This window comes from Mytilus galloprovincialis, chromosome 3 (genome assembly GCF_965363235.1).
Source record: "Mytilus galloprovincialis chromosome 3, xbMytGall1.hap1.1, whole genome shotgun sequence".
NCBI lineage: Eukaryota > Metazoa > Mollusca > Bivalvia > Mytilida > Mytilidae > Mytilus > Mytilus galloprovincialis.
The window spans coordinates 105,638,136-105,650,324 of NC_134840.1; positions in this window are offsets into that span (position 1 = coordinate 105,638,136).

Consider the following 12,189-nt stretch of genomic DNA (forward strand, 5'->3'; position numbering starts at 1 on the left):
GTCTGTATTTTATATCTAGCAATGTTCTGGATGTTCATAATGCTCACAATCAAAACATTGAACCCTCATATTGTTTAAAGAAATTAATAAGCTGTAACACCTTGTCATACTGTTCCAATTGCCAATTTTCTAGCTTCAAGTTTTGTTTTATACATTTTTCTTTGTAACACCGTCACTTTGATTAGCCCCAAGTGCACTCTTGTTTGTACATCTGTCTTGACGAAATAATACTGCGAGAGGCAACAGTCAGAAAGGAAGAAATTGTCAGTTTATATGTGTTGAATAGTATTATTGTGCTAGGGTTAACATTGAAAACCAAGGACGGCGGACAGACAAGATCATGATCATAGACAAACAATAGTACCCAAGACATTATGTACACAGAAACCTGAAACATTGAAGGCTAAATAATTCCTACCCCACTAGTGACACATGTCGTGTTGCTCATTACAAGTAAAAAGTTGTATGATGACAGATACTTTTTCGCCATATATTGTTGAGCCTACTTCTTACAGCAAAAGAAGGCGAGACATTTGGTTCTGTGGAACCCTTACACTTTTTTTATTTTAATCTTAGTAAAAACATTGTTTAACGAACAGTTACTTCTATTTCTGAGTTTTGTTTCGATTGACAGACTACTGATTCGGACCTTACTAGTTTGTCTTATTTTTCAACAATATTATTAGTTAAATGCCAATCAAAACAGTCGGAATATAGGTTACCCACATATCTCTGAATTAAGGACAAAAAGTGATCTGAAAAGGGTTTTTTTTTCTTAATTATTTTCTTCAGAAAAAGTCGAGGGTCATGTGGTCGCAGATAACAAGATAAACACATAACAAACTAATCAAGTGCAATTAACCTTAAAAAAAAAGAGGAAGTGTAAAAATATTATGATTCGTTTAATGACAAATCAGTATCTTTATTGAACAAAATAAACCATAACAGAATGTATAACAGAATAGATAATGCTTAAATATAACAATAATCGAAAAAAAAAACACTACACGAAACTCAATAAAAAAATATCACAAAAAATAATGTATAACCGTAAGTGTGTACTAGATAATAATTCATTGAGTAAAGTGTTATGTGAATAAAGATATTTTTTATTGTAAAATCGGAAGCACTCCGACGTAGAACAAGAAATGCAATATGTAGATCGCCTATGAAAAATCTTTTATCATTGATATGGTAATAATTATAAATTAAGTGTTTACGAAACACTATGGATTTTATATCCTAGGAGTGTGCAAACGGTGTTTGGATAAACCTTTCGGAGTTTTGTGTATGAAACTTTAGTGAATTGTTTATATCTTTTGACGTGACCTCCATTTCGATTTTTACAAATTTTATTCATTACAAAAGGGAAATTTTCCCTTTCCGGACATTAACTTGAAAACGCTTTGAGCAATTTTCTGATCCTTTGATGTATTGTTTTTATCTATTGACATAAGCTCCCTTCAAATTTTCAGATTTTACATTTACTATTTATGGGTTTTATTCATAAAAAGGGGTGATTTTTAGGTTTTCTAAAAATATCCTTAAAGTGCTTTGAACAGGTTACCTAAACGTTGGTGTCTAATTTATTTCTATAAAGATAACATTCCTTTAGTGTTTAAAAAAAAATCTGATTTGACATTGGGAAGTAATTGAACTTTATTCCTTGAAAATGCGACGTACGGGTGTGTCATGCGCTCACGGCGCAGCTGTTTATTCATTTATTCGAAAACCTTTAACGTTTTCCGAAAAATCAGAACTTCATTTTGACTTTCACTAAATATGATCTTAGAAATATTCTTAAATACGACTACACGAAAAGCTGGGGTATACGTCAATAAGACAGAAAGCCAAGGAGAAAAAAATAACTAATATTTAGTTATGGATTAACATGTCAGTAGTCTTCAAAACTTCAGACGTTCGATCGCAAGACCTGTTTTCAAGTAAATATTTAACAATTGTCAAGGTTCCACACCCTCCAATGTCGTCAAACGCCAAATTATTGTAGCAACTGATATATGAGGATGCAGGAGTGCAAATATACTTCGCCACAATTCCAAATGGGAATACACAACCGAATAGTAAAAATACAAACAGCAATGACATACTTATGCACATAAATTCTTTTTGACAATTTTATTTACACAGATGAAAAATATATTTTAGGGCTAATATGGTAGCACGAATTGCATGATTTTAATACAACAGTATAATTTATTTACTTGCAATCATAACAAATTGTAATCGTAACAAATAAAGTAAATACATTACTAAACATGAAATATATAGATGCTTGGAAAACCTGTGTAGTATATGCATTTGTAAGTGAATCTGATGCAGATAATAACCACTTGTCTTAAATCTTGTTCAATCGCAAACTTCCATGATTGTCATGCTACCACAACAATATTGACAATATAAATTTTGTCATACACTTTCTTAATAAACAACGTAAAGCTAAAAAAAAAATTTGTTCGGATAAGTTACACACATGTGCGCGTATTTATGAAAATCAGCTGTATAATTGACAATCCTGATCTGATTTTTATAATACGCAACCTTCTACGTTGCGAAAAGAAAGATCACAAAAATACTGAACTTACAGGAAAATCAATTCGGAAAGTCCATAATCACATGGCAAAATCAAATAACAAAACGCATCAAAAACGAATATACAAGAACTGTCATATTCCTGACTTGGTACGGGCATTTTCAAATGTAGAAAATGGTGGATTAAATCTGGTTTTATAAAGCGCTAACCCTCTCACTTTGATGACAGTCTCGTCAAATTCCGTTATATTTACATTGATGCGTAAACTAAACAGACACAATAAATAAAATAGTCAAAATATGGGTACATCAGTCGTCATCGTATAACAATTTTAAAAGGGACAATTTAACAGAACACAAAAACATTTATCTACAAACACATTCATTGATTTGCAAATTTTGCATTTTTAATGCACATAGCTGGTAAGCATCATCTCCTTTAGGATACATTATCAACGAAAATAGAATACTTCAATGTAAAAATAATAGATAAACACAAATTGTCATTCATAAAAAAATGGATATTGCCTTCTAGTCGACAGGAATTATTATATGATGAGAGCACCCTCTAAGATGGTTACTTTTTTCTATTTTCCCGACTATTGGACTAATCATAGGTTTTTACAATAGTAAAGCTGTATCCAAGTTGATAGGACTACAAAGAAAGTGAAATTCACAGGGATTGTGCAAATGCCAGTATAAACTTAGGTCAGTTGCGAATTCAGAGAGAGGTTGTTGACGCAGATAGAAGTCGTGTGAACACCTTTGATAAGAAGAAAAAAATGATATTTTCGCATAAAAGCATCCAAAAAATCGCTTCACATTTCGATATCCAACTTTTTTCTTTTGGGAATGAATCCCTTTACTATTCTTTAATCCAGGATCCGCTTATGACAGAGATGAGGCATAATTTTGAATGTGATCAAATGACTTAATTGGTAGTAACTTATGCTTGTCGTTCTAATTTTTTGGTACCAATTATCCAGAGAAAAGTTATTGCTCAGTACTTATGATACATAAAAAAATTGGTACAACATAATGCTTGAAATATGTTCAAATTAACAACGAAAAAGAACATATTTATTCTGATCCAATAAAGACATTTTTATCGTTGCTTTTTTGGCAAAACTAAACACCGAATTATAGCATCAAGAATACATTGAGATGTTTCATTGGGAGTTTGTAATAGATAGAAGTTAACACTTTTGGCTGTCGGTGTCACATGATCAGACACTCTTTTATAATACATAAATAGTGGCAAATTTGTGTTATTAAATGGAAAACATTGGTACAATTTTTTATCAAATAGCTTAAGAGATATTTAGATAGCCATATACGGTTGAAGTTATAAATCCATTCGGATGTTTTTAATAAGACCACCCCTGGTATTAAGCTACTGTCGCCCTAATTTGATTATTTAATTATTCTAATTTATAGAATGATGATGTTCTGATATGATGATTTTGTTCTATAAATATAGATCAAGTAAAAATGATTTCTATATTTGATATTTATACATGCTGCCTTTTTATAATTGGATGGAACATATTTTGTATTGAAAACATAAAACTATTGAGCATATTAATGAACATTTTATTGGAATTTGTAACAATTGAAGTTGTTTTTGTTTTTTTTTTGTTGTAAAGGTATACCTTTAAGGGTAGTTACAACTTATTAATGAGTAAATGGTACACCTAGGAACGTTATTTCGACCAATTGAGTCCCACACCATCAACCAGCAAATCTGATCTGTTTGAATTTGTAAAACTATAAACTGAACGTCAGAATTTATTAGAATTAATTATATAAGATTTTATTTAAGTGGAATGTCGATTTCTTCTAACACTATAACTTTGCCAAGGTTTATGTAAAAAAAAACCTACAATATTATGACAAATCATATAATAATAAGGGGACAATTTTGTCATTCTTCAAAATTAAAGGAAGCTTTAAATCAAATCTTTAAACCATACAACAGTACTCTTTTTGCAAAGAAGAATAGGAAACTTGAACATTTGGTTTGTATATGTCTCCATTGTATTGTAGTTAAGACATCAGGATCAACACATATGTTTTAGAAATAACTTAAGTAAGGCCTTTAGATAAACAATCTTAAATTTGTTAACACAAGTCATCATTAAAATAAATAGTTTTATAATAAATTGTGTACAGCGTATCATAAATACTGTCGTCACAAAGACAAGCAAAACAAAATCCTAGGTACATCCTGAAATAAGTTGTAGTTTTTGAAAGAATTTCTAAAAGTAAATTGGATGTACAATAGCAGTTGATTTTATTATAATGTAAAAAGTTACAACCTATTTTATAAAATTTCAAGTGTTTTGTATTCAATTTTATCATTAAACTCCAAATAAGTTCCTGGAAATTATCTGCTATTGATTGAAAAACATAAAAAAAATTGCATACCAATCATGAAAACGTGATTTTACGAAAACATTAATGGATAAAATAACAACCTTATGGTCATTTACATTTTTAACAAGCAGCGGTAAGACCTCTATAGCCTTCTCCTACAGAAAAACGTTAAAATACTCTACATATAACATAGCTGCAATTTAATAACAACAGATATCATTCTTATTGTCATTATTTTTTAAATTAACAGTCCTAGACTTCAGAAGTCTTGTGACAATTCTTTTCATGTTTCTTTGAAATGCTTTCTTTATTTGGGAAAAAAGATTATCTGATCAATTTAAGCGCAGTCACGTGAATATATAAAAGTGGCAATTAATAGCACAATTTTATTGGATGTGCTTATTATATCTCAATAAACAACCATAAGTTATACAGTAATTTCTTTACTCACAGATCATATTCAATTGGTAATGGTGCAAATATGTCAAATATAAAATCCAGTTAATAATCTTATAAATATAAGAAGATGTGATATGAGTGCCAATGAGACAACTCTCAATGCAAGTCCCAATGTGTAAAAAGTAAACCATAATAGGTCAAATGACGGTCTTTAACACGAAGCCTTAACTCACAACGAACAGTGAGCTATAAAGAGCCCCAAAATGACTAGCTGTCTGATGGTAAGTAGTAATAGTCTAATTAAAAAAAAATGAAAAAGGGTAGCACAAACATTGTCCATTGAGATGTGGAATTTATTAGTGATAAGTTCAAAATTAAATTCAGGATCATAATGGGTAACTAAAGTTTGAACCATGTATTAAAAGAAGTTTAACGATCTCGCGTACAAGAATGAAAAGGAAAAAAATAAATAAAAGAATGTGTCCAAAGTACACGGATGCCCAACTCGCACTATCATTTTTTTCATGTTAAATAAACGGAGAAATTGGGTAAAACATCTAATTTGGCATTAAAATTAGAAAGGTCATACCATAAGTAACGTGTGTACTAAGTTTTAATTAATTGGACCTCGACTTCATCAAAAACTACCTCGACCAAAAACTGTAACCTGAAACTCGCACTTTTATTTTCTGTGTTTAGTCGACCGTGAAATAGGGGTCAAAAGTCTTATTTGACTTTAAAATTAGAAAGATCATACAAAAGGAACATGTGTACTAAGTTTCAAGTTGCTTGGACATCCACTTCATCAAAAACTACCTTGACCAAAATCTTTAACCTGAGACTCACACTTTCATTTTCTATGTTTAATGGAGTGTTAAATTGGGGTCAAACGTATAATTTGGCTTTATAATTAGTCAGATTATATCATAAGGAACATGTGTACTAAGTTTCAAGTTGATTGGACCATAGCTTCATCAAAAACTACCTTGACAACAAACTTTAACCTGAAGCGTGACAGACGGACGAACAGACAGATGCACAGACCAGAAAACATAATGTCCCTCTACTATCGTAGGTGGGGCATACAAGTGAAATAGTTTTGTCCTGTGCATGTCATTCATGCCTAGTTATGTCTATCAAATATCAGAGGTACATCTGATTCCATATAATAATAAGTGTGTCATTAACCTTCTTTTCTCAACAAATATAAAACATGATTCATTCATTTCTTCTTTTATATCCAAAATTAAAAAGTAAGCAAGGCCAATATTACTCCAAGACCTTGATACATGCATATAGAGTACTAAGCTAAACCATAACTTCGCTTTCAATAACAACTCCAACTGAAATTTCAATAAGTTCCTTTTGTCTTTCCGCCGCTTTTGCCCTTGATTTTGAAAGTTTTATTTTAATGTCCTTTACCTTTTTCTTAGGGGGAGACACTGCTGATGATTCGTTAATGGAATTGGACTTTGATATGATTTGCATGGGACTTTTTTTCTATTTTATCTAACTCCTTTTCTAACTTCGTTTTCTTGTGTTCAGCACCTTTATTAGTTTCTGAGAATAATGGATTCTTTGTTACACAAGGATTAGTGTATTTGGTCCTCTAGTAGGTTTGTTTACAAGTTGTTCCATGCCATTATCATCCAATATGTCAGTAAACTTTTCGTGATTTGCAACGCATTGAGAATTTGAGTGTGTAACTTTATTTCTTTGCTAAACCAGTCCCAGCCTGGTAGGATGAAGTCACCAGAGATGATAAAAGCATTTCTTATTTTGCTAGCTCTTTTAATGCTTATTCCATATTCAGTATATCCCTTTTCGTTTCATGTTTTAGGGTTGTAATAACTGGAGAGATAGACGGTTTTATGACCAAAAATCTCCATCTTGCACCAAACAATCTCACAGTCGGTTTGCAGTTCTGGTACTGATGATGTAATGTATGCGTCATTCACGGCTATGAGTACTCCCCCTCCACTTAAGTTCCTGTCCTTCCTATAAATATTATATCCTTCTGGAAAATATTGTGTATCTTTTATTGATGCATCTAGGCAGGTCTCAGTTCCAAAACTTATGTCTGGCTTTGTGCTTACAATAATATTAATCAGTTCACCCTGTTTGTTTCTTATAGTTTGGAAGTTGACGTTTAATACCCGTATAGTTTTAGGATTTTATCATCTTGCTCTTTTTTCTTTTTTGTTTTCCACTCTGGCGTTGATGTAGGTAGTGGTTTTATGACACCAGGTGTTGGACTGTTGATGACGATATTTGATAGTATGCTAAATTGATTTGAGGTGCTGAAAATTAAAGAATAGCAGAAGGTGGAGTAATTTGAACAATTACACATAATTCAATCCCATGCAATGGCTGAGTCATTTCCATTTTCTAAGTATGACTTGGTTTGCATTGACTGGCAACTGACGTGGTACCATTGGTTGCATGTATCACAAACGATACCTCTTTCTTGCCATGCTACTGGTTGGTCGCATGTGCCACATGGATACAGTTCCACTTGTATCTGAACATTCAGGTGCAAGGTTCATGTTTACATCATTTAATAACAAGATTAGTATCATTGAGATGTATGTTTAGTTCCCATTCTTCCAGCGAGGTAAGGTATTTTTGCAGCAAGTCTTTATCTTTTGTTTTCCTAATGCGGCGGAAGAGTAGATAGTCATCAGCAAACAGTCGACCGCTTGATATTGTTGCGTCTGAGAGGTCGTTGATATAGAATAGAAAGAGTAAGGGGCCCATCTAAGTACCCTTGGGGTACTCCAGATACTACGTCAAGAGTGGTTTTCGAGAATCAATGAGGTATGTTGGTTAGAAGCTGGAAACCTCTTGCCCCGTAGTACTCCATTTCATGAAGTAGTCTGGCATGTGGTACCTTATCAAAGGCCTTGGCGAAGTCTAACAGGATGATGTATGTCTGGTCGCCGTCCTCCATATTCTTAGCTATTTCGTGTATAGTTATTACCAGTTGGGACTCGCATAATAGTTTGGTTCTAAACCCATGTTGTTCGTCGCAAAGAATGGTGTTTTGGTCAAAGTGGCCCATGATAGAACTGTGGACTATGTGCTCTAGCAGCTTACATGTAATGGATGTCAAGGACACTGGATGGTAATTTGCTGATGTGTGTTTTCCACCTTTCTTAAAGACTGGGACTATGCTGGTTGTCCTCCAATCTTCTGGTACTGATCCCTGGTACAATGCTAATTAAGTATAGAGTGCGCATTTTAAGGTTGACGGATAATTGAACTACTATATATTTCCTGCCATCTCTAACAACTACCCAAACTAATACAATAAGGCAGAGATAAGGAGAACACCAAAAAAGCAGAAGCAAGTTGCAAAAAAGTGTATCAACACTACAATCATTAAATGCTAGATTTCGTCAAGTATTCGTCAAGCTCACACCACTTTTTGAACTATGCCCATGATCTCATAAGTTCTAAACCAAACTGTAACACTAAGACCTTCTGGTCCTTTATCAAGTAGCACAATTGCGCAGTGCAGAAGGTCAAGAAGGCCTCATACATGTACAAAGCCACTAAATCATTAACACAACATCACAAGTGAAAGACAAAGGACCAAGCACATTTCTACGTACGACTCGTATAACTGTTACAGTTACATTAGTGTACACGCTTCTAAAAAATCTTTATAAACACACAAATCTCAAGGACCCGACTTAGTAAGTACCAGCTACCTTTTCGAAGGAACTGCCCAGTGCTTCATCTAGTACATCAACCTTTACACGGTTTCAGACGTCTAGATAGAAGGAGAAGTGGGACATGTCTTAAAAAAAGAAACAAAAGCAAAGCTGCCATCTATTTGCCCAGGGTCGTAACTGCCTATGAGGCAGGGGAGGCAGTTGGAGGAAGGCAACTGCCCCCCCTGAATTTTCTACACCAAAATTATTTTTTTTGAAGTAATAAAATGAAATATTGACAATATGTACACGAAGAACTTGAATTTATATAATAAACAACACAAGTTTACAGTTTTAACAGTGTTATCATGATACGTGATTTATATGTCATTTTCAGGATTTTTTACCGAAAGTGAACCGTTTCAGTATTTTATTTTTCGTGTGGCTGTCCGTCTGTTATTCAGTATTCGTACGAGAACACATATGAAACTTTGCTTTCGGCAATTTTGAATAAAACTTAACTATTCACATTTATTTAGGGGCTCCATTAAGCAGAGGAAGTTCCCTTTGTATTGTGAATCTTTTATGATATTGGAAATTAGTTACCGGCTGAATCAGCTGTTGTGTTATTTTTTTAACGTCTCTCGGCAGATCGTACGAGAACATTATGGTCAATGCCTTAGTAGTTAAACACTCCCATTTGTTGAAGCAGAGACTTTCTAAACTAAGTATATAGTACTAGTTTAGAAAGTCCCTGGTTGTAGTTATATACATGTCTGTTCAGCTTTCAACAATATTAAAATTCAAGGTCCTCGACAAAAAACATATCTTGCTTTTTATTGATCTTGCTTTATATGTTTTTTAACTTACCAGTTTGATTTCTAACAAAAATATCTTTAAATACAGATAATAATTGTTTGTATGAAAAATTTGCTTCAAGGATCCAGCAATACTGATGTTTCTTAAAGTAAGAAAATCGAAGGAAGACGGGTGATTTTTAGCCATATTGAGAACAGAATCTGCGGTCACAATGTATTTAATGTTAATAATTATAGGTCAAAGTACGGCCTCCAAGACGGAGCCTTGGCCTAACCCGAACAGCAATCTCAGTTTGTTTTTGCATAAAAATTGCTTCCAGGTTCAAGCAATACTGATGTTTCTTAAAGTAAGTAAATCGCTTATTGATGCTTAGAGTAGATTCTTGAGCAGACGTTCTAGTGAAACATAGATCATCGCATCAACCAAGACTTTGCAAAAGACGTTCAATATATATAAGACGGATGCCGTAATACTTGATTTTAGGAAAGCCTCTGTCAAGTTTCCACATCAAAGATTGTTCCTCTCAAGTTCCAATACTGTAGAATCAGTGGTTCAATCCTGAAATGATATGATAACTTCTACGCAGAAGAAGGCGTGTCCAAGTAGAAGGAGCATGTCATCGTCATATGACCCTATTATTTCTGACCTTCATTAATGACCCTAATATTTCTGACTTTTTCATTAATGAACTAACTTAACTTTGGCATCTTCTTTCAAACAGTTTGATGATGACTGTTTGATCCCCAAGAACATAGAAACAACAAAGAACTCGAACAGCCAACCAGAAGCATGACAAAAGTGGGGGAAATCAGGCTAATGATTTCTATCCACCATTGTTTTGTCCACAAAGCGATAAATGGTTGTATAAGCGATAAAATATACCATACTTATGGCCAGACAGGAATTGTAAGCAAATACCGTGCACCGTAACCCGAGATATATCACGATACAATCACATTGATGAGACAACAGTAAAGGCTCAAAGAACATTTGGGTTCTCGAGACGCATCACCAGAAACTTTCCACAGCGAGTAAATACTTGGCAAATACCACAGTAACCAGTATATGCCTACAAGTTTTAACATAAACCTCAGTAATCTGTCATTACAATCGAAATCAACATCACAAAAATGTACAATGCCAGGCATCAGTATTTTACTTCAGGAACTACAAATCGCGAAATCATGGATGGTCACTTATTTGCTTCATCAATTACATGTACCTTTGGAATCTCTGAACAACAAATTGTGAGAGATTGAATCATCTAATTCTTTCAAAGCACCTATAATTTTGTAATTTTGTAAAGTCCCTTTCCAACACCTACTAGAAACGCCACCAGCGTTTAAAAAAAAAAATCCCCATAACGTCCTCAGACTTTTAACAGAACCTCAGAACCCAATCATGTATCTGTAAATACGGGACTTCAAATGTACCAAATGGCAAAACAGGTTTAAAAGACCAATTTTAACTGTACGGCCAATAAGTGCCACAGACCCTGGAGTAGATACACCCCTCTGAAGGCACAACTTCCTTTGGGGGAAAATATCAACTCATCGTGCTCACTCATAATCATACGAAATTGTTTGAGATTTTCTTTCTTTCCAGAATGGTGATGAATTTGCTGGCATTTGGAACAGGATCTTCCAACCCTTCACTTGAGATAACATGAGATAACCTCCGGTTTTTTGTGGGGCTTGTGTTCCTTAGAATTATGTTTTTTATAGGGTTTTTTTACCAGGTCATTGTAATTTTATTTTTGACTCGTGATCGAATTTGTATACTTGATTGATATCTTTCGCAAAAGCCTTATTCCAGCTAAATTTCAAAACACATTTTTTACATTTGATATGGCTCTGTATGTCTGTACTTATACATCCCGTTGTGCTATTTAGTCCAGTCAACCTAAGTTTCAACATCAAACTGATTGCAACAGAAAATGTATTAGTTCTAATCTAGCATTTAGCCCCAAATATACACAGAAAAAAGTCCCATCAAATCTAACTTGAGGAAAACTCAAAATCAACATTTTTAATTTTTATAGAAATTAACATTGGAAAGGGAGATAACTCCGCAAAAATGAGTCGTTTGTTTGACAGTTTTTGGGTGATTTTCTTAACACTCATGTAAAGTATGATACTTTGATGGGGTTATAAGTTCGTATTGGACTACCTTACATAATCTCCTACTCATTAATGTACAAAGCCGAAGTGTTGTTGGTATTTTTTGTATTTTTATTGCACATTTTTCATTAAAGAAATTGCAAATTTAATTTGACATCCTTTACCTTGACATGTTGAAAAATCTAATAAATGGTCACTCAACTAATGAGTTGTGAAGTCTGGGTTGTACCTTACCAAAATATATGATATCCCCTTTACAGTTGTTTGTT